The following is a 26999-nucleotide window of genomic DNA, read 5'->3' as shown; positions in this document are numbered from 1 at the left end:
ATTATAGGCTATTATAAGATATTGAATATAAATTCCTGTGCTATACAGTAAATCCTTGTTACTTCTCTATTTTAAGTATGGTCTTCTGTTAATCCCACACTCCTAATTTGTCTCTCCCTCCTCCTCCACTTTGCTAATGAAAATATTGTTTCTATGTCTGTGAGTCTGCTTCTCTTTTGTATATAGATTCATTTGTATTATTTTTAGATTTCTCTTATAAGTGGTATCATATAGTACTTGTCTTTCTCTGACTTATTTCACTAAGCATAATATTCTCTAGGTCCATCTATGTTGCTGCACATGGCACAATTTCATTCTTTTTATGGCTGAGTAATATTCTGATGTATATATCTACCACATCTTCTTAAATGAATAATCTGTTGATGGGCACTTGTGTTGTTTCCATGTCTTAGCTATTGCAAAAAGTGCTGCTGTGAACACAGGGGGTGTGTCTTTTTTAATTAGAGTTTTCATTCTTTACTAATATATATTCAGGAGTGAGCTTGCTTGTCCTTAAAGTTTAGTGTTTTTAAGAGTTTCCATACTGTTTTCCATAGTGGCTGCACCAGTTTGCATTCTTACCAACAGTGTAAGAGGGTTCCCTTTTCCCCACACCCTCTGCAACATTTATTACATTTGTAGTTTTTGATGATGGCCATTCTGACCAGTGTGAGGTGATACCTCATTGTAGTTTTGATTCATATTTCTCTAATAATTAGCAATGTTGAGCATCTTTTCATGTGTCTTTTGGCCATCTGTATGTCTTCTTTGCAGAAATGTCTGTTCAGGTCTTATGTCCATTTTTTTATTGTTCTTTTTCAAATATTGAGTTGTATGAGCCATCTGTATATTTTGGCTCTTAACCCCTTGGTTGCCTCTAAGTGACGTCCAATTACTGTTTTGTTTTCCACTGAGGAGACCTGGCAATGATGGCATTAAAGTGATGATATCATTCCCCTGATCTTGTTTCATGTTGTGAGGTGTGCTTTGTAACTGTAGAAACAGTTTTTCTCTATATAGTTCAACAGACATTACTGGCTATATAGACCATGCCTTTAATATTTTCCTTTGAAATCTATGAGAGTTGGTACTAGAGAATTCCAAAGCAGGTAGGGGAACACACTTCATGATGTGATAGTGCACTGAAGCCTGTGTAAGCAAAGAAAGAGATTATTCATACAGACAAGGGGAATGTAATTGTCATTCAGCCACTCTCACTTCTCTAAAATCCAGATTTTAAAAGCAGTGTATCCTTGTAGCAATATTTTTGGAGAGCTTTCAAAGATATTCTTTCCTAGACTTTCTCTGCAGCCTGTTCTGTTAAGCAAAGCAATAATGATCAGACCATAAATAAACAAAATTAAGAATTTAAAAAATAGAAAAGATCAATGAAATTAAGAACTGGTTCCTTGAAAAGATAAACAAGATTGATAAACTACTAGCCACACTCATAAAAAAGATATAGGGTCCCAAAAACATACAAAAATGGAAGAGAAGTTACAACCAATATCAAAGGATACAAAGGATCACAAGAGATTACTACTAACAATTATATACCAATAAAATGGACAACCTAGAAGAAATAGATAAGTTCCTAGAAAGGCACAATCTCTCAGGACCAAATCAGGAAGAAATAGAAAATATGAAGGCCAATTATTAGTAATGAAATTGAATCACTAACAAAACAACTCCCAACAAACAAAGTCTAGGACCAGTAGGCTTCACAGGGTACACTCCTATACATATATAGAAGAGATAAAAGAGGGAGGCAATCAAGATCGTGGAGTAGGAGAAAGGAAATCTCACCTCTCCTACGAAAACATCAAAAATACATGTAGAGGTCACTGAATAAATCAAAAAGGAAATAAAAATATGCATAGAAACAAATGATAATGAAAATACAGCAACCCAAAACCTACATGATTCAGTAGAAGCAGTGCTAAGAGGGAAGTTCATACCAAAACAAGACTACCTCAAGAAACAAGAGGAACATCAAATGAACAACTTAACCTTACACCTGAAGCAACTAGGAAAAGAAGAACAAACTCCCCAAAAAACTAGTACAAGGAAAGAAATCATAAAAATCAGAGTAGAAATAAATGAGAAAGAAATAAAGGAGACTATAGCAAAGATCAATAAAACTGAAAGCTGATTCTTTGAGAAGATAAACAAAATAGAAAAACTGTTAGCCAGGCTCATCAAGAAAAAAAGGGAGAAGGCTCAAATCAATAAAATTAGGCATGAAAATAGAGAAATTACAATGGACAACACAGAAATACAAACAATCATGAGACTACTATGAGCAGCTATGTGCCAATAAAATGGACAACTTGGAAGAAATGGAAAAATTCTGAGAAAAGTGTAACCTTCCAAAACTGAACCAGGAAGAAACAGAAAAACTGAACCAATCACAAGCATAGAAGTCAAAATTGTAATTTAAAAAATCTTCCAATAAACATAAGCCCAGGACCAGATGGCATCACAGATGAAGTCTACCAAAACTTTAGAGAAGAGCTAACACCTATCTTACTCAAACTCTTCCAGAAAATTGCAGAGGAAGGAAAAGTCCCAAACTCATTCTATGAGGCCACCATCACCCTGATACAAAAACCAGACAAAAATGCCACAGAAAAGAAAACTACAGGCTAATATAACTGAGGAACACAGTTGCAAAAATCCTCAACAAAATTCTAGCAACAAGAATCCAACAACACATTAAAAAGATCATACATCATGATCAAGTGGACTTTATTCCAGGGATGCATGGATTCTTCAATACTCACAAATCAATCTGATACACAATATTAACAAATTGAAAGATAAAAACCATATGATTGTTTCAATAAATGCAGTGAAAGCCTTTGACAAAATTCAACACACATTTATGATTAAAAACTCTCCATTAAGTAGGCATGGAAGGAACATACCTCAACATAATAAAAGTCATATATGACAAACCCATAGCAAACATTATCCTCAATGGTGAAAAATTGAGAACATTTCCTCCAAAATCAGGAAGAAGACAAAGGTGCCCGCTCTCACAACTACTATTCAACATAGTTTTGGAAGTCTTAGCCACAGCAATCAGAGAATAAAAGACATAAAAGGAATCCAGGTTGGAAAAGAAGAAGCACAACTCTCCCTGTTTGCAGATGGCATGATCCTCTACATAGAAAACCCTAAAGACTACACCAGAAAATTACTAGAGCTAATCAATGAATATAGTAAATGTGCAGAATACAAAATTAATACACAGAAATCTCTTGCATTCCTATACACTAACAATGAGAACACAGAAAGAGAAATTAATGAAACAATTCCATTCACCATTGCAACAAAAAGAATAAAATACTTAGGAATATATCTACCTAAAGAAACAAAAGATCTATATATAGAAAACTATAAAACACTGATGAAAGAAATCAAGAGGACACAAATAGATGGAGAAATATATCATGTTCATGGATCAGAAGAATCAATACAGTGAAAATGAGTATACTACCCAAATCAATCTATAGATTCAGTGCAATCCTTATCAAGCTACCAATGGTATTTTTCAGAGAACTAGAACAAATAATTTCACAATTTGTATGGAAGTACAAAAAACCTTGAATAGCCAAAGCAATCTTGAGAAAGAAGAATGGAACTGGAGGAATCAACCTGCCTGACTTCAGACTATACTACAAACCTTCAGTCATCAAGACAGTTATGGTACTGGCACAAAGACAGAAATACAGATCAATGGAACAAAATAGAAAGTCCAGGGATAAATCCACACACCTATGGACACCTCATCTTTGACAAAGGAGGCAAAAATATGCAAGGGAGAAAAGATAATCTCTTCAACAAGTGGTGCTGGGAAAACTAGTCAACTACATGTAAAAGAATGAAACTGGAATGCTTTCTAACATGATACACAAAAATAAACTCAAAATGGATTAAAGACCTAAATATAAGACCAGAAACTATAAAATTCTTAGGGGAAAAATAGGCGGAACACTCTCTGACGTAAATCACAGAAGATCCTCTATGACCCAACTCCCAGAGTAATGGAAATAAAATAAACATGCGGAACCTAATTAAACTTAAAAGCTTTTGCACAAGAAAGGAAACTATAAGCAAAGTGAAAAGACAGCCCTCAGAATGGGAGAAAAAAACAGCAAATGAAACAACCGACAAAGAATCAACTTCCAATATATAAAATCAGCTCATGCAGCTCAATACCAGGAAAACAAACAACCCAATAAAAAAGTGGACAGAAGACCTAAACAGACATTTTGCCAAAAAAGGCATGCAGAAGGCTGATAAACACATGAAAAGATGCTCAACATCAATCATCATTAGAGAAATGCAAATCAAAACCACAATGAAGTATCATCTTACATCAGTCCGAAAGTCCATCATCAAAAGACTGCTAACAAAACAAGCAAAAAATACATTTCCTCAGCTAGTGGAACTGAGTCTGTAAACAAGTCAGGACCAACCCTGGGGCCAGCTGATGCCTGGCCTGTGGATGACAAGAGGGAAGTGTACTCCTGTGACACATAGGCCATCCACAACAGAAAGGCCACTTCTCCAAGGTTGAGAAATAAATGCTGGAGGGGGTGTGAAAAAAAGGGAACCCTCTTACACTGTTGGTGGGAATGCCAACCGGTACAGCCACTATGGAGACCAGTGTGGAGATTCCTTAAAAAAAACTGGGAATAGAACTGACATACTACCCAGCAATCCCACTGCTGGGCATATACCCTGAGGAAACCAGAACTGAAAGAGACATACGCACCCCAATGTTCACTGCAGCACTATATACAACAGCTAGAACATGGAATCAACCTAGATGTCCATTGGCAGGTTAATGGATAAGGAAGTTTTGGTACATATACACAATGGAGTATTACTCAGCTATTAAAAGAAACACATTTGAGTCTGTCCTAATGAGGTGGATGAACCTAGAGCCTATTATACAGAGTGAAGTAAGTCAGAAAAAGAAAGACAAATACTGTATAATAATGCATATATGTGGAATTTAAAGGGCTTCCCTGATAGCTCAGTTGGTAAAGAATCTGCCTGCAATCGAGGAGACCCTGTTTTGATTCCTGGGTTGGGAAGATCCCCTGGAGACGGGAAAGGCTACCCACTCCAGTATTCTGGCCTGGAGAATTCTATGGACTTTATAGTCCATGGGGTCACAAAGAGTCAGACACGACTGGGCGACTTTCACTCACATGGAATTGAGAAAGATGGTACTGACGATCCTACATGCAGTACAGCAAAGGAGACACAGACGTAAAGAACAGACTTTTGGACTCAGTAGGAGAAGGCGAGGGTGGGATAATTTGAGAGAATAACTTCAAAACATATACTTTATCATATGTAAAATAGATGACCAATGCGAGTTCGATGCATGATGCAAGACACCCAAAGCCGGTGCTCTGGGACAATCTAGAGGGATAGAGTGGGGAGGGAGGTGGGCAGGAGTTTCAGGATGGAGGGGACACATGTATACCCATGGCAGATTCATGCTGATGTATGGCAAAAACAGTGTTTTTTGTCACAGTGTTATGAAGTGATTATCCTCCAATTAAAATAAAGTAATTAATTTGAAAAATAAAAAAGGTGCAGACACAAATAGTGAAGATAAATGCATGTGAACTTGGCCATGGCCCTCTAACTCCAATGGCCAGGACATGTGGGCCACATAGACCCCAGATCCTCTGGGTCTTACACTACAAATGATGGCCACAAAAGCAAGCTACTCTCCATACCTGCAGGATGAAGAATGTTTTTAACTACCACCAATGATTTAAGAATAGAATCCACTGGCTCTGCAGCTGCTTCTCAGTGACGATGCCAGTTTCCACACTCCTCCTCTCACCAGAGCACTCTCCCATCCCCCATCAAAGGTGCCCACAACTGATAGCACAGACTCTGCCAGGCCTCCAATGTGGACACCCATGAAGCAGCTCTGTTGACCTTTTAGCAGAAGCAGCTCTGTTGACCTTTTAGCAGAAGCAGATTTTGTAGAAAAGGAAAAAATGCAAAGGATTTGGGGGCAGTGAATCTACTCTGTAAGATGGATACATGTCACCTTATATTTGACAAACCTATAGAATGTACATCACAAAGAGTGAGCCTTAATGTAAACTATGAACTTTAGTTAGTAATGTTTTTATTTAAAAAAATACACGTGGAGCAATTCTCACTGAAAATGGGTAGAGAATGGCATAAAAACTCTTATACAACCAAGGCTGTATAAGACAGATCCACATGGAATTGGGTACAAAGGAAAGAGAAATGACCAGGCCAGGACCTGCACTCCTAGTAGGGGACACAGGAAAGGGAGTGGGATAACAAGGGCTCAGAGATCCTACTAGGAAATGAGTGGTCCAAATGACATATTGGACACCCTAGCCCCAGGGTTTAACACCAGGGGGATTAATCCCCTTAGCTGGTTTGAAAAGTAGTGTGCCTGACAGCAGGGCTGTAAGAAACCTAGACATCATTCATGAAGGGTGTGCACATGCATGCTTATTCCTGAAATGAGGCAAAGAAAGAAGATTTAAACTGCCTAAGACTCTGTCTCGTTTCCCATAATCACCCTAGCACACATCCCAGTCTGAGCCAGTGCTCACTGTGGCTATTCTTGCTCCACAACATAGCAATACATTGGGGTGAAGGTTGCTGCAGCTGAGGAGAGTGTTGTAAGGCACAGACTTGGCTCAGACCAGTCATGACATCTGAATGGGGCAAGGGCAGACATTACTGGCATTCACAGAGGCACTTAGCACCCACTCCAGCACCTCTCACTCCATAGCACAACTCTCCATTAGAGCAAGGAATGCAATGGGCAAGAAGAGTTCACAGTTGTGGGAGATGGAGTCAGCATGGACCTGAATCTCTGGGATTCTGCTTCAGCAGTGTAGAACCCACCCCTGCCCCTGATATGATAGTGTTGGCTATTAAGTGGAGGAGAAGCCCTGGCTCATACCTGGCTCTGACTCTACCCACTCCATCCCCACCATCACTTCCTACCAAAGTGATAGCAGCCAGTGCACCCTGGGGAAAGACATGACCCATGATTACTTCAGATATAGCTCTCCCACCAAAGCCACTGAGCACAAGCAGACTCAATAGAGATGCTCCCAAAGAATGACACCCCTTCAAGATCTGAATAGGTAACTGTTTCACCTAATTTCATAGAGACAGAGAAGGTTAAGCAAAAGGAGAAGACAGAGGAGTTGATTCGAAATGAAATAAGGCAAATGGATGAGAAAACAATGCAAACAGTCACAGACTATTTTCTTGGGCTCCAAAATCACTGCAGATGGTGACTGCAGCCATGGAATTAAAAGACACTGGAACCTTGGGAGAAAAGCTATGACAAACCTAGACAGCATATTAAAAACCATTTTACATTGCTGAGACATTACTTTGCTGACAAGGGTCTGTCTAGTCAAAGCTATGGTTTTCCAGTAGCCATGTATGGATGTGAGAGTTGAACCATAAAGAAGGCTGAGCACTGAAGAATTGATGCTTTTGAACTGTGGTATTGGAGAAGACTCTTGAGAGTCCCTTGGACTGCAAGGAGATCAAACCAGTTAATCCTAAAGCAAATCAGTCCTGAATATTCATTGAAAGGACTGATGCTGAAGCTGAAACTCCAATATTTTGGCCACCTGATGGGAAGAGCCAACTCATCAGAAAAGACCCTGATGCTGGGAAAGAGTGAAGGCAGGAGAAGGGGATGACAGAGGACGAGATGGTTGGATGGCATCACCAACTCAATGGACATGAGTTTGAGCAAGCTCCAGGAGATGGTGAAGGACAGGGAAGCCTGGTGTGCTGCAGTCCATGGGGTCACAAAGAGGTTGGACACGACTGAGCAACTGAACAACAACAAGGTGTAGGGGCTAATTACACAAGCAAGATGTCTGCCTCCAAGTGTTCTAGTAGATGAAAACCCCAATATTTCTCCTTTTTTAATAAATTTATTTATTTTAATTGGAGGCTAATTACTTTACAATATTGTAATGGTTTTGCCATACATTGACATGAATCAGCCACGGGTGTACATGTGTTCTCCATCCTGAAACCCCCTCCCACCTCCCTCCCCATCCCATCCCTCTGGGTCATCCAAGTGCAACAGCCCTGAGCACCCTGTCTCATGCATCAAACCTGGACTGGCAATCCATTACATATATGATAATATACATGATTCAATGCCATTCTCCCAAATCATCCCTCCCTTGCCCTCTCCCACAGAGTCCAAAAGACTGTTTTATACATCTGTGTCTCTTTTGCTGTCTAGCATACAGGGTTATTGTTACCATCTTTATAAATTCTATATTTATGCATTAATATACTGTATTGGTGTTTTCTTTTCTGGCTTACTTCACTCTGTATAATAGGCTCCAGTTTCATCCACCTCATTAGAATTGATTCAAATGTATTCTTTTAATGGCTGAGTAATATTCCATTGTGTACATGTACCACAGCTTTCTTATCCATTCGTCTGCTGATGAACATCTAGGTTGCTTCCATGACCTGACTATTATAAACAGTGCTGTGATGAACTTAGGGGTACACGTGTCTTTTTCAATTCTGGTTTCCCCGGTGTGTATGCCCAGCAGTGAGATTGCTGGATCATATGGCAGTTCTATTTCCAGTTTTTGTTGTTGTTGTTGTTTTTAAGGAATCTCCACACTGTTCTCCATAATGGCTGTACTACTTTGCATTCCCACCAACAGTGTAAGAAGGTTCCCTTTTCTCCACACCCTCTCCAGCATTTATTGCTTGTAGACTTTGGATAGCAGCCATCCTGACTGGTGTGAAATGGTACCTCACTGTGGTTTTGATTTGCATTTCCCTGATAATAAGTGATGTTGAGCATCTTTTCATGTGTTTGTTAGCCATCTGTATGTTTTCTTTGGATAAATGTCTGTTTAGTTCTTTGGCCCATTTTTTGATTGGGTCGTTTATTTTTCTGGAATTGAGCTGCAGGAGTTGCTTGTATATTTTTGAGATTAATCCTTTGTCTGTTGCTTCATTTGCTATTATTTTCTCCCATTCTGAAGGCTGTCTTTTCACCTTGCTTATAGTTTCCTTTGTTGTGTAAAAGCTTTTAAGTTTAATTAGGTCCCATTGGTTTATTTTTGCTTTTATTTCCATTACTCTTGGAGGTGAGTCATAGAGGATCCTGCTGTGATTTATGTCAGAGAGTGTTTTGCCTATGTTCTCCTCTAGGAGTTTTATAGTTTCTGGTCTTACATTTAGATCTTTAATCCATTTTGAGTTTATTTTTGTGTATGGTGTTAGAAAGTGTTCTAGTTTCATTTTGGCAGTTGATCAGTTTTCCCAGCACCACTTGTTAAAGAGATTGTCTTTTCTCCAATGTATATTCTTGCCTCATTTGTCAAAGATACCGTGTCCATAGGTGCATGGATTTATCTCTGGGCTTTCTATTTTGTTCCGTTGATCTATATTTCTGTCTTTGTGCCAGTACCAGTCTTGATGACTGTAGCTTTGTAGTATAGCCTGAAGTCAGGCAGCTTGATTCCTCCAATTCCATTCTTCTTTCTCAAGATTGCTTTGGCTATTCGAGGATTTTTGTACTTCCATACAAATTGTGAAATTATTTGTTCTAGTTCTCTGAAAAAATACTGTTGGTAGCTTGATAGGGATGCATTGAATCTATAGATTACTTTGGGTAGTATACTTATTTTCACTATATTGATTCCTTTGATCCAAGAACATGGTATATTTCTCCAACTATTTGTGTCATCTTTGATTTCTTTCATCAGTGTTTTATAGTTTTCTATGTATAGGTCTTTTGTTCCTTTGGGTAGCTATATTCCTAAGTATTTTATCCTTTTCATTGCAATGGTGAATGGAATTGTTTCCTTAATTTCCCTTTCTGTTTTCTCATTGTTAGTGTATAGGAATGCAAGGGGTTTTTGTGTGGTAATTTTATATCCTGCAACTTTACTATATTCATTGATTAGCTCTAGTAATTTTCTGGTGTAGTCTTTAGGGTTTTCTATGTAGAGGATCATGCCATCTGCAAACAGTGAGAGTTTTACTTCTTCTTTTCCTATCTGGATTCCTTTTATTTCTTTTTCTTCTCTGATTGCTGTGGCCAAAACTTCCAAAGCTATGTTGAATAGTAGTTGTGAGAGTGGGCACCCTTGTCTTGTTCCTGACTTTAGGGGAAATGCTTTCAATTTTTCACCATTGAAGATAATGTTTCCTATGGTGAAAACACCAATATTTCTGACACCAGCTTTTTGACCCCAGTGAGAACCACAGCCACCCCTACTTCCCCAGGAGACTCTCTAAGACCAACAGGTAGATATGGCCCAGGCTCTTATGAAGTCACTGATTTTGCCATGGGTCTTGTTGCACACAAGACCTTGAGTGTGCCCTGCAAGAGTGGAGTCTGTCTTTCCCAGTTTGGTGGAGCTCTGGCAATGAAGCCCCACTGATCCTCAAAGCCAAATACTCTGGGGGCTCCTCCTCCTGATACCAGACACCCAGGCTGCAGAAACTGACATGGGTCTTAGAACTCTAGCTTCTGCAGTATATCAATAACTATTTTCTAGTTTGTGGTTTGACCACTCAGGGGTATTGGATTTTATTATATCACAAGTGCATCCCTCCTACCAACTAGTCAGGTTTCTTCTTTATGTCTCTGGACATAGAATATCTTTCTTGGTAGGTTCTAGTCCTTTTTTAAATTGGTTTTTCAGCTGTTAGTTGTGATTTTGGTGTTCTTGTAAAAGGAGGTAAGGTCAAGGCCCTTCTACTCCACCATTTTTTCTCCTCCCATAAACCTAATATCTTAATACTACCTTTTGATTTGTCCGTCTGTTTTTTGTATCTTTAATTCTCCTTCTCTGACTTCTTTTGGATTTGTTATTAATAATATTTTACTGTTCCATTTTATATCCTTTATTAGATTTTTATATATTGTTGTATTGTTGCTTTTGTCTTTACCCTGAATGTTACAATATGCATTCTTGCCTTGTTATAGTCCACCTTAACTTAGAAGTTTAATCACTTCTCAAAGAATGAAAGAATTAAACCATCTAACTTCATTTCCTTTATGCACTTAAATTTTTAAATATTTTAATTGTACCTACTATAAATTCTATAGCAAGCAATAATATTGTAAAAACAGTATTCTTTTATATTTACCCATGTGTATATTTTTTCCAAGAGAACTTCAACCATTCTAAAATTCTGTTTGTCCATTTAAGTTACTTTTACTTTAACTTAAAGAACATCCTCTAATTCTTCTTGTAGCTTGAGTTTGCTGATAAAAAATTCTGTCAGTACATATTAAAAAAGTCATAGTTTTACCTTCATTTTCTAAAAAGTAATTATGTTTATTTGGCTGCACTGAGTCTTAGTTGAGGTATGTGGGATCTGGTGTACAGCAGAGACTGGCACAATACTACAAGTCAACTATATTTCAATAAAAATAAACAAAAATATAATTTATTTCATCATTTGGCTTTCTGACACATGTTTCTAACTATTATTTTCATTCTTTGTGATGTCTTTGTCTCAATTAAGATACTTTCCAATGATCTCTTTAAACTCACTAATGCTGATTTCTAAAACTAAAAAATACCATATCTGAAGTGAAATAATCATTAAATACATTTAACTGTAGACTGGACATGTAGACCTCAGGTTTATTCAAAAGATACTATGGTTCAGGGGCTGAAAAACCACTCTGGCCTAGAATAACTAGTGTTAGACACCTAGAGTTTATAACACACAAAAAATCTTACCCTTAAAAAGTTTAATTTCCAAAGACTTTGTGAAATCATAGGCACCCAGGTACCCATGATGCTAAAATTCAGGGGATCTTGCATTCTATACCTTACTTCCAAAGTATGCTTCTTTCAGTAACAAAGGCAATTCTGCCCTAAGATCAGAACCTTATATTCTGGAACTCAAGTCTGATGGACTGAAAAGCTGTTTCCAAAAGTTTATAGATTCAGGCTTTAAAATCAAAATCTTTTTGGCCTATGGCTGCAAGGTTCTCTTTCAAGGGTGCTCTGATAGAAGGGGAACAAGATTGAAGCCTAGATGGACCCAGGACTCAATGGTTCCTAAGCATTATAAGTCCAGGGCATTATACTCCTTTGGCAATATAGTCAAAAAACAAAAAATAAAACAAAGCTGTGGCCCCTTGACAGTTCAGAGTTTAAAATGATCAAAGTTTTAATATTTTTCACTCAGCCTTTGTGATACCAGAGTACTCTACCTCAAAGGCTCTTTGACTCTGAGCCCTTATGAGACCTGGAGGCTTGTGGTGGAAGCTATTGATGGGTTCAGGCCCTGTGGTCCTATGTTTCAGTATTCCTAGGGTTCTGTGGCTCCATGTATATGGGGGTCCTAATTGATAAGGAACCAAGACACTAAGGTAGGCCTAGGCCTATAAGGCCGAAGGGTGATGGGATGGCAGGGAGTCTGGTCTCAGGGAACCACTGATCCAGCACTCTGCTTTCGAATTTTCTAAATCAAAAGCTACAAAAGACCCCCAGAGTCCCTGTTACCTGCTTCATCTTGGTATCACACATGGAGCCACTCACATCGAAAACAAACACCGCATTTTTACCAACAGGTGGAAGGCCTCTGGGTGCAAAGTCATGAATAAAATAGCCGTTGTAAATCTGAGGAAAACAGAACTGAAATCAACATAAACTGTGAAAGCGTCTAAATCAAGTCCTCTCTTATTTTGCTACATAAAACTCTACTCTTTTCCTTCCTAGGCCTTATCACTGCTGCCATTAAACAGGCATTTGTGGAATTGCTTGCTCAATGTCTGTCTCCTCCAGCAGAACTATGTATCTCTGCTGGTCAGACTGCCAGCCCAGGGCCTGCCCCTGAGTGCAGAGAGAATGACTGGCTTGAGGCCAAAGGCTCCAAGGATCAGGATCTCTATAATATGTGAGTTCCTGTCTGTGAGAGCTGGGCTTGTACAGTCTTGAGGGCCCCGAGGGACTATTTGCCTGGGCTCCAGGAACTGTAAATACTGTTTCAACCTCTCTCTATAGAGTGAGTCTGAGGCCCAGCTCCACTGCTGCCAGGGGCTGGGAGTTTGCAGGGCCTCCCTCTCCTCCTTCAGCCTCCTTTCTGCTGTTGCTGGGCAGAACAGGGAGGGGAGGAGGGAGCAGAGGCTGAGTGAGCAGTTTGTTCAGAAGGGATTGGTTAGACCAGGTGCAGATGCCTTGGGCTATCAGGTATGTGATTGGCTGCTGACCCCCTTCCCCCACTCCATCTCTCTTTCTGCAGAGCCTGGGGCCTGGGACAGTTGAGGGAAAGGGAGAGGGAAGTTGGGAGGGCCCCCAGGACCAGTGGCAGCTCAGCCTAAGGAAGTATAGGCTTGCAGAGGGTCTGTCCTGCCCAGAAGCCTGAAGCAGGCTCTGCCCCAGGATAACCAGCTCATTCTCCTCTCAGACATTCAGGCATTCTCTGATCACAAAGCTAGACACACTATCTCCTCCCCTCTTGGAGGGCAGGACTGGGAGTGGAGAGAAGGAAGGAAGATGGGAGGACACCCTGCTCTTCCCCTCCATGCCAGCCTTTTAATTAATTCACAAGCACAAGTTTAGGCTCTGTCTGCACTTTTCCCTTGCACACTACAGCAGTCCCCCAAGGCCTGAGTCAAACACCCTGAAACTGCCCAAGCAACAGGCAGAGTCTAGCTGTCTTTCCATGTTCTTCCCATACCTGTGTAGGTGAGAGCTTCTGGGAAAATCACATCCCATCTCTCCATGCACCCAGGTTCACTGGTGGTGCCACACCTCACATCTTATAAACCAGCAGCATTACCTCTCACACTCCCTTCAGCTATCATGCCACACTGTTCTCAGGAACCGTCTCCCTTCCCTCCACAGGAGAACACTAAGGGCACCAGGACATGTCCCTTGGACTGCACGCTCCACTCTTGCACAAGGTCCACATGCCTTTATGCCTCATCCCTCTACTGAAAGACAGAACAATCCTTCCCTGACCCCGTGCATGCGCAGCCTCCAGGACCTAACAGGAGCCTGACTCCTACTGTCCAACCCTACCCATGCACCCGACTGGGTCTTCTTTAGAATTTAAAAACGTTGCTGTCTTTTCCACCCACTAAGACAACCTCCATTCATCCCGATCCCACCCAAACTTCAAACCAGCTCCTTTCTTCCTGGTAGCATGCCGAGGTAACGAGCTCACAGCTGTAATGGTCTTCTCATCTCCAGTTTACTCCACTGCCTACTGGAGCCTAGGTCCCACCCTCACCACTGATCCTTCTCTCACCAAAGGCAGCAATGACTAGTTGGTTTGAAAACTCACTGGATGTACTTCAGAGTTTTCCTCAGACTGCACCTCCCTGATGTAGTTCACAATTGACAATCACTTCTGGTCCTTAGGAGAATCTTGTCCCCTGGGATTCAGAGATGACAAAAGCTCCTTATTCTCCTCCAGGCTCTCAGGCCCATGGGATTCAGTCTCTTTCTTCAGCTCCATGTTCTTCCTGTGTTCCATACGTAGTGTTGCCTAATATTTGTCAGTCGTGGCATGCAAAGAAAATTACATTTGTGTGGCACAGTGGGGGAAGTGGTGGGCATTTAGAACCCTGAACAGCCCGATGTCAGTTGGTGGGGCTGGATATCCCAAGGGTTGTGGAGATCAATAGCTGCTTGACTGGGAAGCTCTGCTTTAGCAACTGTCATCCTAGATCTGCTCTTATGGCTCTAGACATTCTGCCTGGGTCACCTCCCTAGCTCTTTTGGATTCAGCCCATGAATCTCCATTGCTGACCCCACAAGTCCTTCTCCAGTCCAATGCTCTTCACTCGTCCCCCTCCACAAATTCATACCCACTCACCACTGGACCCATTCCCTTGGATGGCTGAAGCCTTCAGTGTATGCTGCCCAAACAAATTCATTACCTTCCTCCCATCCTGTCCTTGTGTGTGTGTGTCACTTAGAGGCACCATCGTGCACATGTTCAGTCCACATACAAACCTGAGTGTCACCCTGAATCCTCCTGTGTCCCTCACTCTTCATATCTATTCAGCCACAAGTCCATGCTGGTTTGATCTGCTGGATATGTCTCAGGTCCACCCTTCCTCACTGTCCCAAACTAATAAAGCCCCAAGTTAGGACTTCTTTCCCTCTGGTTTCCCTGCTTCTATTGAGGTCCCTTCCCTCCACACATCTTTGCAGCAGCTGCATGGTCTGGTGTTTCTAAACACAAACCTCATAGCAACACTCCCTCCCATGGCTCACTCCCTGGGCATGTTCAACATAAATTTTGTATTCCTTATCAAGCCCCTGCACCAGTCATGGCCTTCAGGCTCACCTCTGAACATATCCTGAGCCTCAAATTAACACTGCAGGAGCTCCAATCCTCTTGTAGTTCCCTTCACATCCCTGGATTTTTCCAACCTCCATTCTTTGTATCATGCAGCCCTCAGTTTACTAGACTGCCTTTGCCTCTGAGAGCATCCTTCCCAACCTGGCACATGTCTTTGAATTCTTTAAGACCACAGTATGTCTTTACTTCCTCTAGGGAGCACTCTCTGACCTCCTCACCCCTCACAATGGATTCCATCATACTTAAGATTCATTGACAAAGCACTCCTCATCTTGTGTCATTCTTGCATGCCTCTGTTCCACCTGGAGACAGTAAATAAGATCAGTGTGATTCAATTCAGGTTTCCCAACCCAGGCAGTAGTGGGCATAATAGATTAGGTGTTCATGGAGTGAGGGTGTTGGGCTTTGAAAGGCAGGCATACTCAAATAAAATGGTAGGTAGGTGGATTGAAGGGTTCTTGTGTGGCGGATGCAGGAATCAGAGCACACACTGGATGGGAGTATCAGTTCAATTCAGTCGCTCAGTCGTGTCTGACACTTTGCGACCCCATGGACTGCGATATGCCAGGCTTACCTCTCCAACGCCAACTCCTAGAGCTTGCTCAAACTCATGTGCATCAAGCCAGTGGTGCCATTTGACCATCTCATCCTCTGTCATCCCCTTCTCCTCCTGTCTTCAATCTTTCCCAGCATCAGGGTATTTTCCAATGAGTCAGTTCTTCACATCAGGTGGCCAAAGTATTGGAACTTCAGCTTCAGCACCAATATTATTCAGGACTGATTTCCTGTATGATTGACTGATTTGACGTCCTGGCAGTCAAAGGGACTCTCAAGCATCTTCTCCAACAACACAGTTCAAAAGCATCAATTCTTCAGCGCTCAGCTTTCTTTATGGTCCAACTCTCACATCTATACATGACTACTGGAAAATCCATAGCTTTGACTAGACGGACCTTTGTTGGCAAAGTAATATCTCTGCTTTTTAATATGCCGTTTAGGTTGGTGATAGCTTTTCTTCCAAGGAGCAAGCATCTTTTAATTTCGTGGCTGCAGTCACCATCTGCCGTGATTTTGGAGCCCAAGAAAATAAAGTCTGTCACGGTTTCCATTGTTTCCCCATCTATTTGCTATTAAACGATGGGACTGGATTCCATGATCTTAGTTTTGTGAATTTTTTTTTTTTGAATGTTGAGTTTTAAGCCAGCTTTTTCACTCCTCCTTCACTTTCATCAAGAGGCTCTTTAGTTCCTCTTCGCTTTCTGCCATAAGGGTGGTGTCATCTGCGTATCTGAGGTTATTGATATTTCTCCCGGCAATCTTGATTCCAGCTTGTGCTTCATCCAGCCTGGCATTTCACATGATGTAATCTGTATATATGTTAAATAAACAGGGTGACAATGTACAGCCTTGGCATACTCCTTTCCCCATTTGGAACTAGTCCGTTGCTCCATGTCTGGTTCTAACTGTTGCTTCTTGAGCTGCGTACAGATTTCTCAGGAGGCAGCTAAGGCGGCCTGGTATTCCCATCTCTTTAAGGATTTTCCAGTTTGTTGTGATCCACACAGTCAAAGGTTTTGGAGTGGTCAATAAAGCAAAAGTAGATGTTTTTCTGGAGGTCTCTTGCTTTTTCTATCATCCAGGGGATGTTGGCAACTTGATCTCTGGTTCCTCTGCCTTTTCTAAAGGCAGCTTTACATCTGGAAGTTTGAACACCTTTTCCAGCTTGAACATCTGGAAGTTCTCCGTTCACATGCTGTTGAAGCCTCGCTTGCAGAATTTTGAGCATTACATTGCTAGCGTGTGAGATGAGTGCAATTGTGCAGTAGTTTGAGCATTCTTTGGCATTGCCTTTCTTTGGGAATGGAATGAAAACTGATCTTTGCCAGTCCTGAGGCCACTGTTGCATTTTCCAAGTTTGCTGGCATATTGAGTGCAGCACTTTCACAGCATCATCTTTTAGGATTTGAAATAGCTCAATTGCAATTCCATCACCTCCACTAGCTTTGTTCGTAGTGATGCTTCCTAAGGCCCACTTGACTTCACATTCCAGGATGTCTGGCTCTAGGTGAGTGATCATACCATCGTGATTATCTGGGTCGTGAAGATCTTTCTTTTATAGTTCTTCTGTGTATTCTTGCCACCTCTTCTTAATATCATCTCCTTCTGTTAGGTCCATACTGTTTCTGTCCTTTATTGAGCCCATCTTTGCATGAAATGTTCCCTTGGTTTCTCTAATTTCTGGAAGAGATCTCTAGCCTTTCCCATTCCATTGGTTCTGCTATTTCTTTGCATTGATCACTGAGGAAGGCTTTCTTATATCTCCTTGCTCATCTTTGGAACTTTGCATTCAGATGGGTATAGCTTTCCTTTTCTCCTTTGCCTTTAGCTTCTCTTCTTTTCTCAGCTATTTGCAAGGTTTCCTCAGACAACCATTTTGCCTTTTTGCATTTCATTTCCTTGGGGATGGCCTTGATCACTGCCTCTTGTAAAATGCCATGAACCTCTGTCCATAGTTCTTCAGGCACTGTGTCTATCAGATCTAATCCCTTGAATCTGTTTGTCACTTCCACTGTATAATCGTAAAGGATTTGATTTAGGCCATACATGAATGGTCTAGTGGTTCTTCCTACTTTTATCGATTTATGTCTGAATTGTGCAATAAGGAGTTCATGATCTGAGCCATAGTCAACCTGTGGTCCTCTCTTTGCTGACTCTATGAGGAGTATCAGTTGTACTCTAATGCCTGGTTGCATCTGTCCTATCCACAACTTTACTCGAGGCAATGCTGGGAGGACTAAAGAATGAAAAAGCAGACAAACACCTCAATTTACACACATATGCATGTACACACACACACACACACACACACACGCACACACACGCACACCCCAGAATACCATGTTACGGCTCTGGTGCTTTCTACTAGCATGACACCCTCAGTTCCTATTCTGAGAGGGCAAATTCTCTTTTTTTCCCCTACATAACAGGCTTCTGTCACACTTCTATGCCTCTGCACATGCTATTCCCCTCTCTCCGCATGTCATTCCCTTCACCCTGTCAGCCCAGGCCAAGGTAAACTCTGGTTAGTTTTCCTATGCTGACCTAAAGGCCAGCTTCAGCAGGAAGACTCCCGTGAAACCCTCCTCAGCAGTATCCATACATAACCCATTACAGGTTTATACACAGCACTTAGCACCTTTTATGATGGCTCCAACTCTATGTATCTGGCTACCTCAGGATGGGACATTCCAAAGAGAGACTAGGGGCTGCATCCAATTTACCCTGATTTCCCAGAGTCAGTGCAGGCAGGATGCGGCTAGAGGTGGTTTCCTGCTTGGTGGAGGTGAGTCCACATATGAATGAATGAATGAGGAAATGTATGAGGAGAGGTGTAACCAAAGCACTATATTAGCCCAGAATAGAGAGAGGAATTGTAAGTGAGGTGGGGTCACCATGGAAGTGGCCCTGAAGCACGATCTTCAAGGATGAGGAGGACACTCACCAGTGGAGAAGGGAAGGGGAAGACATTCCCAAGGTGGCAGATAGTTGGAGCACATCCTCAGGCACAGATGTTTGGCAGGTTCAGGTGCTTTGGGACAATGGTGTGTGGTGTGTCATGGTGTGGGGCAGCTGAAGGATGGTTTGTGTGCTGGAGGCAGTGAGAGGTGCTGTGGAACAAGCAGGCTGGGACCAGACATCTCAGGCTGCCACACAATTGTTGTCAAGACAAGGGTCCCGGATCAGCCTCTACTCCTCTGGAAGAGGATGGGACCTCGGCATTGTTTTTGTGAGTGCGTGAGCTCAGAATTTAAGGGCTCCCAGTTTAGGCAAATGGCTCAAGTGAGGCTAAAAGGCTTTTTAAAATGTAGAGACATCCAGAAAGCCCAAGAGAACACGAGAGTATCAGAGCTGTAGAAAGTATGAGAGACTAATCACTGGCCAATATTTCCCTTCCTAAAAGGACTGGTTAGGAGTGGACTATGGCTTGCTTCACTTAGGAGTGTGTTTACCTGGAGTTCAGTTCAGTTTCTTGAATTCAAGTTCCAGGTCTCTAAGCCTTTGGGGCACATGTGCCTCCCCGCTGCGAAGTCATGTGTTGCTACACACCATCTTGTCCGTGTGCACTAGTCCTCACTGATCCCCAGGGAGAAACAAACAAGTACCTCGTGGAGGCCAGCGCCTTGTTTCCCAGGACTGCCTGACTCCTGAGCCCACTTTCCATTCTGCTGGCCCTCTCACGTGCACGTCTCCTGTGATATCCTCCAATGCTACATCATACTGGACCACAACGTTGGCCATCATCCCTGAGCTGGAGAAGGCAGACTTGTCTTGCAGTGTTGGACAGAAGGTAATTCGGACACAGGTCTCTCCCCTCTCAATCCTGGTGGATGGGAGCGAGTCAGCCTCACCTGCATGGGTGGTGGTATGAAGAGTTCACCAGGCAGAAAGCCAAGTAAGGGGACATCAAAAGGGGCAATATCTAGGGAGGGTGAGAAGTGAGCTCTGCACCACCTGCTGCTCCTTTTGCCTGCAACGCCCCCACCCCACCTGCCCAAATACCACATGCTTCTCCCAAACCTATAATCAGCTCCCTCTACGCTGCCTCTTCCAAGCAAGCCCAGCCTGACAGACCCAGCCCCCACTCAGCTCCCAGGCTCTGGCAGTCTGGCTATCACTCACAACTTCATCCTGGCTCATTTGCCATCCATCCTGGAGCCCAGGCTCTGGAGGAGTGTCATGTCCTCATGAGCCTGGATCTCCTCCTGGAGAGACCCTGGGGTGTGCGTTGCAGAGAGAGACAGATACACAGACAGGGCCTCTGTCTCCCCCAACACCCCTTACTGCTGTGGGAACTTACAGTCTAGCAAAGTTCTCTTCTAGATAGAATTTCATGTGTTTTCTTCCCCCCTCTGCCTTTTGACTCTCACAGAATCACGTGTGTGAAGAAGCCTTTGAGCACCTCGTGAAATCACAGATGAATTTCTGGTCCCGGATGTTTGCTGAGCGGGCCACAAGATCAACTCCTCTGGAATTTCAGTGCAAGACAAATGTCCATTTAGATATGCCTCTGTGCCTCCTTTCCCGCCCCGCCCCTGCCCCCCCCCCCTCCCCGCGGAACATGGAAACTAGGGAATTCTGCTCCCCACCCCCTTTCCTGCTACAGCTGTCAGGAAGCTTAGGGGCAAACTGAGCCCCCATACTCTCTGAGGCGCCTGCTTACATACATTCCCTTGGCTTCCTTCCTTTCAGAGGTCTTTGTTCTGTTTGATCTCCACAGGATTGGCTCTCCCCTCTGTTTTAACCCTTAAGGAGAAGGGGTGGAGGAGGCAGCTGCCATTTATGGCTTAGGGTTTAAAAAGAGTGCAGGCTCCAAGGACTCAGTTGCTGCCTGTGGGCCCCTGGACAAGTTATTCACACTCTCTACACCTCAGACTCCTCATCTGTAGCCTGGGAAGGATAATAGCTCCTCTTTCATAAATAAAGTTGGTGCAAATTCAGTGAGATCATTTATGTAAAGCATTTGGAACCATACTTGGATCTTAGTAAGTGCTTGATAATGCTAAGGATTACAATTATCATCAGTTCTTCATTACTGGGTACCAGTGATTTGTGGGGAGGAATTTTCTCAAATTCTCACAGTGGTCCTGGGCCATAGATTGTGCATGCTCATTGTGCAGATGGGAAAAGTGAAGGAGAGCCAGTGAGTGATTTGCCTGCTGCCTCACCTTCACAGAAGGTCAAAGCTGGGATTTGAACCCCGGTCTGTGTCTGTGTCTCCCCGCTCCGCATTCCATGCTGTCTGTCTGGGTGAGCAGGGTCAAATTAGGTAGGACCTTCGAAGCGAAACAGTTTAGTGAGAGTGGCCACATAACATGGATGATTTCTCTGTGCCTGTCCACTCGTCCCTCAGAGGAGGCCTCTAGCCCAGATCACTGGTTCTCCAATATGATTGGACATCAAGCTCACTCACAAATGGGTGATAAAGATAGATTCCTGGGCCCCTCCCAACCTGCTCATGCAGACTCCAGGAGGGTGAGGCCCAGGAATCCATATTTGGACAGCTCATATAGCGATTCTGCTGTAGCCAGTGTGGCCTTCAAATGCCTCAAAATGAAGTTTGAAGCAAGGCTGGCAGCCTCAGTGTTTCTCTGGCCTATAGGACTTGAGATATCCTCTGGGGCAGCCTGTCCTTCACACTGTCATCCCATTGCCTCCCATTCTCAGTCGTAATTCCAGAGGAAAGTAAGTGTGGCCTCTGCATCTCTTAGCAGAATATATAGGAAAAGGTTACTGATCACTCATTCAGTGATTCATTCTTTCACACTTATTTACTGAATCATTCATGCAATTACTCACATTACAATCATCCACTCTTTACTCACACATTCACCCATTCCCCTCGTCTCTCACATTTACTCTGTTCATCAATCAGAATGCTATTAAAAAACAGATGGCTCACATCGTGGGTAAACTGAAGACAAATTAGTGAAGACATTAAGTCTCCTGGGGCACAAAGTACTCTGGGTGCTCCCTGTCCACTATCTAACGTGACACTCACAGAGACCAGGCTGGGTGACTTAATGCTGTTCTCATGTTACAGGCAGAAGATATGAAGCCAGGATGGGCCCAGGACATGCCCCAGGCCACATAGGGACCCTGTAAGAGAGCCGGGGTAGATTAAATCCCGTCACTTGTCTCCCAATCAGGACTCCTTCCACCAGAGCACACTGACTGCTGATTCATAATCCATAATTAGAATGTGTGGACACAATGCCTATATTTGTACATAAAAATGTGTGCCTGTATCTGTACATTTGTGCAGATGTTCCTCATGCTTCACTTGTGATTAAAATCATGCCTATCTGCAGAAGAGTGAATCAGTTGCTCATCTGCACTCCTACAAACCTAAGTGGTTCCTTTTGGTGCTGTCACTGTTTCCCTCACTGGACGGGCTGTGTCTTGAGAACACGCCACCCCAGTACCCAGCATAGGCCGTGAACACTGTAGTTAACAGTAGATGTTTGTTAAATAAACAAGTCAATGTCTGAGTGAGTTGAGTGTCTGTGACAGATTGGGATGCTGTATGAGACCTGTGACAAGCCCCAAGCAGAGAATTAAAGCACAAGTCTCTATAGTTTTGGAACATAAGCCATGCTTTTTGTCGAATAATTACCCTCCTTTTGAGAAACAGCTCCTGGCCCCTGATGATTGAGTTCATAAAGTTAAATCACAGGCCCTGGTAGAGGCTTATTTGAACGAATAACCATGGGACCCCAAGTGACCATGCAAACTGAGCTGCCTATCCTAGGCTTGGTGCCATCTGACCTATCAGCCCCTAACATTGGACAGATAGTAACAGCACTCCACCACCAAAGAGCAGTGTTATATTCAAAGTCACTCTGGAGCAGGTCCTGAAAGCAAAAGCGAGTTAGAGAGGGCACAACCTCACAGCTACTCCTGTCACATTGCTTCCTCTCCCTCAGCTCACTCCTAGGCCCTTGTGGTGAGTCTCAAAAACCAGTTTACTGAAGAAGAAAACACCCAGGAGCATGATTTGCAGATGATACTGTCTGATAAGTAGGAACTAACTGAAAGTTAACAGCCCTACTGAGATGTTACCCTGATGGGAGGTAAAGAAGGGAGGAGACATAACTTGGAGCTGTGCATCTGGTTGATCTCTTAATTCAGAAAGTGTCCTACCCAGGGCTCTGATCAATGCCAATTAACAGTCTTGTCAGATGTTCAGATGCTGGGAAGGAACAAGATCGGAGAACTGGTAGCAATAACAAGGAAGCAGCAAAATATGTGGAGAGTGCTTATTATAAGGCACAGTCAAATTGCTTTGCCTACATATATATGAGGAGTAAGTGAATGGATCTTTTGGAATGGGCTGAGTGTGAGAATATTTGTGTTGCATGAGAATGCTTATTACTGGGAGCATGATGACCCAGCCTGTGGAGATCCATCAACCTCTTTCTCTAGACATCCCAGTGCTTGTTAGATGAGCCAATGAACAAAACTACCATTGCAAAAGGGATGGATGTTATTCAGGGGTTTGACATGGATTTACCTTCACATAGGTTGACTTGGCTACTAACACTGTTGAGTGCCCAATTTCTCAACAGTAGAAACCCCAATATGTTACCATTTCCTATGAGACCAACAAGTCCTTGGATGACAGAGGGATTACAATGGACCTTTTCCATCAGGGACTGGGCATCAATTTGTCCTCATGGAAATAACCACATATTCTGGAATGGATTTGCCTCCCCTGGTGCTTTTACCAGAACCATCATCCTTGGATTTTCTAATTACTTTATACACCTTGTACATCTTTGAAACATCCTATAAAACATTTCTTCTGGTCAAGAAACACATTTCACAGTGAAAGAGGTAAGACAAATGGTCTAACCACAAGGGCTTTACCTGTTCTTATCACATACACCATCATCCATAAGCAACTGCCTTTGCAGAAGAGTGGGATGGCCTACGAAACATTTCAATCTAGTGACAGTTAGGAAACAACATTTTGTGAAGTTTGAAGGCCATTATGCAGAATTCAGCATATTCTGTGAATCAACAACCAATATATGATGCTGTTTCTCCCATAAACAGAATACATAGGTCTAGAAACTAAAGGATGGAAGAGGGAACGCCACTTCTCTTCACTTCACTTAGTTAAACAATTTCGATTCACAGGAAGTTGAGACTTCTACCTGGCCATTTGGAGTTCCTCATGACATTGAACCAATAGGCAAGAAAGGGGGGTCAGTTCACTATGTGACTGGGATGAGTGATCCCAACGACCAAGGGGAAATAGGGAGTCTATCTGCCTCACAGTGGGGTAGGGAAGAGCGTATCTAGAGCCTAGGAGATTCACTGCATGACCCTAGCACTACCATGTCCAGTGGCAAAAGGTCAGTGTAGATTATGGCAAGCCAATACAGGACTTCCGAGAGCTCAGATTTCACAGTCATTGTGGAAGCAACCTCTAGGGTCTCACACAAGTTAATTCTACAAAGCATGCTCAGGATTGCTGGACCCACTGGAGTGGGCTTAATGTTCCTTATATATGAGTCCCAGGAAATTCCTTTGGTACCTTCATCCACATCATACTCAGTGATGATCCAAAGATTATCCAAATGATACAACAGCCATACACACACAGGACATGGTGGTTCAATGTACAACCTAGTTCAAAGCCTGCAGCATATCTAGAATAGGTTGCAAGGTAGGTAGAAAAAAAGGGTACCACCCAAAATTCATGGACTTGAGGCTGGAGATAGTAGGTGAAAAGATTTGGGTTGATCTCCATTTGGGAAATGGGTGAATGGCAATTATACATGAATTAATAGCATTATGTTGGAGCAACGCATTTTTGTAAGTGTAAGTTTGGAGAAATAAAAGTGTTATCCCCTTCACTTTGTTTTCACAAATGGTTGGTCTCTGGTAGTTATTTCTTTTTCTTTTCCTCCCTCCTTTCCTTTCCCTCCCTCCCTCTCCTCACCACCCCCCCCCCCAGCACTCATTCTGTCTTGTTTATTCAATTCAGGTGAAATGTTACTGTAGGTCTTGTATTAATGCAGGGGGAAAGGGCAGATGGAGTTGTGGGTAATCAACCATAAGGGAGTGAAAATTGGTCCTTGTGGGGGACAAAAATTCCCAAAAAACTTTCACCATAGTTTGTGTTCCCCTAAAGCTCAACCTTACTTGAAGAATCTTACTCTTTAGTATATAATTTCTGTTATTGGGTTTTCTTGAGTTTCACAAGAGCAACAATGAGGAAGACACACAAAATGTATGCAAAATCAGTACTATAAAACCATGGCGAATAGATGGCTGTGATTGGAAGACTTCCTCAGTGTCTCGAAGTGTTGTCTGGGCTTTGAGAATTAAAAATAGCTTTTATTTAATTCTACAAAAGTTATTCAATTGATCTTTCAGTCAAGCACTGAAGAGAGCTTATTATATGACCTGAATGGATACCCAGCAGCTAGTTAAAATTTTTCTTATATCATGCAATATTTGAAAGTTAATTACACTAAAAATCATTTTTAAGAAATTAATTTAAAATTTCATGTTTTACTTTTGCTGAAAAATAAGTTTTGAATAGTGTTTTAAAATATTGTTTATACTGCTATTATCACATAGCTATATAAATTGCTGATTTACATATGTAATTTGATATATTACAATGTAAATGTTACATTTAAAGCTAATCAGCAAATAGTTATAAAGTTGTTCATAGTATCTTAAATTGTTAGACTTTTAAATATTTTAGTCATTATAAAACCTGTATTGAGTAAAAACCTTTTTCTGTATCAAGTACAAATATACATTATACATTAAATAGGTGCACAGTATATTTGTGGTATTCCAATTTTATGTGGGGTAGCAACTGGGACAAAAATGTCTAAAAAATCTTGGGGGTGATAATAAAAAAACAGATGGAGAAATTGCTTTTGGAGCTCTTCCCACTCCTAGCCAAATGGGAGATATTAATACATGATATATTCTAGAATTATTTGGAATTTAATGATAAGACTGTAGGAGTTCATTTATTACAGTAGTGGCCTCCTAGCTAATAAAGGAGATGAAAACATGAACCATAGTCTGTTCCCATTTCCCCTGGCACTCCTTCTTTTTAGTTCTGGCCACTCCCCATTTGCCTTGAACCAGATTTGATCTCTTCCTCCCCACCTCACATGCCTTCCATCCTTACACCTGAGGTAGTGAGAAAAAACCCATCTTTGTCCAGTCAACGTCTAAGCCTTGTAGGAAAGAGGTGAGGAGCCCTGCAAACCCAGTGGTCTGTGGAGGGAAGGTAAGTGGGAAGGTCAGAGTTCTTCATGACTATGATTCACCCTTATCTCTTATCAAGCACTTTAAACTCACTTTTTATTAGAATCACAGTTCCCAAGTTCCTTGCCACCCCTCACCATTACCCCCTCACATTACCCCCCATTTTCAGATGGACATCACCTGGGAGTCTGAGGGTGCCCTGGACATGGTACCCACCCACTATAGAATCCTCCCTAGGTCTAAGCTGCCTCTGACATTGTCTACCTCTCCCAGGTACTATCCAACCCCTGAGGTGACCACGGCCTATGGAATCAATGCTTCCAGTGAAGAACAGCTCAACACAGCAGCAAAAGCAGGTCTCGATTCATGACCACAGGCAAGGAACTTCCTTGCTCCTGGTGCAGCTTTTTCTTTTTTAGATCCTGTTCCCTAAGCAATAAACCTTGTTTCTTTACTGCTTATTGTCTTAAGAGGGGAAAGGCAGCTATTACGAGAGTCTCATTGTCTGTAAGACTCTGTCCCAGTTTACGGGTCTGGTAATGTGGGGATTAGATGCTGAGAGCTTCCTGGAAAGGAAGGTCCAGGGAAATACTCCCCAAAACAGGGCAACGGTGGATCTCTGCCTGAGGGCCCCATGACTTAGTGGGTAGTAGAGCTGGGAGGACACCTTCAACTACACAAGGGGACTCTGGCACTTGGCTCACAGTGCTCCTCTCTACCCCAACTTCTGCCTCCATTCTGGGTGATTTCACTGTCCAAATGGATGACCCAACCAGGCCACTGACCCTGCTTCATCTCTAGGAACCATCATCTTCTTC

Source organism: Cervus elaphus, chromosome X, assembly GCF_910594005.1.
Source record: "Cervus elaphus chromosome X, mCerEla1.1, whole genome shotgun sequence".
Taxonomy (NCBI): domain Eukaryota; kingdom Metazoa; phylum Chordata; class Mammalia; order Artiodactyla; family Cervidae; genus Cervus; species Cervus elaphus.
The sequence above is the reverse complement of the archived record's forward strand: the minus strand, read 5'-3'. Positions refer to the sequence as shown.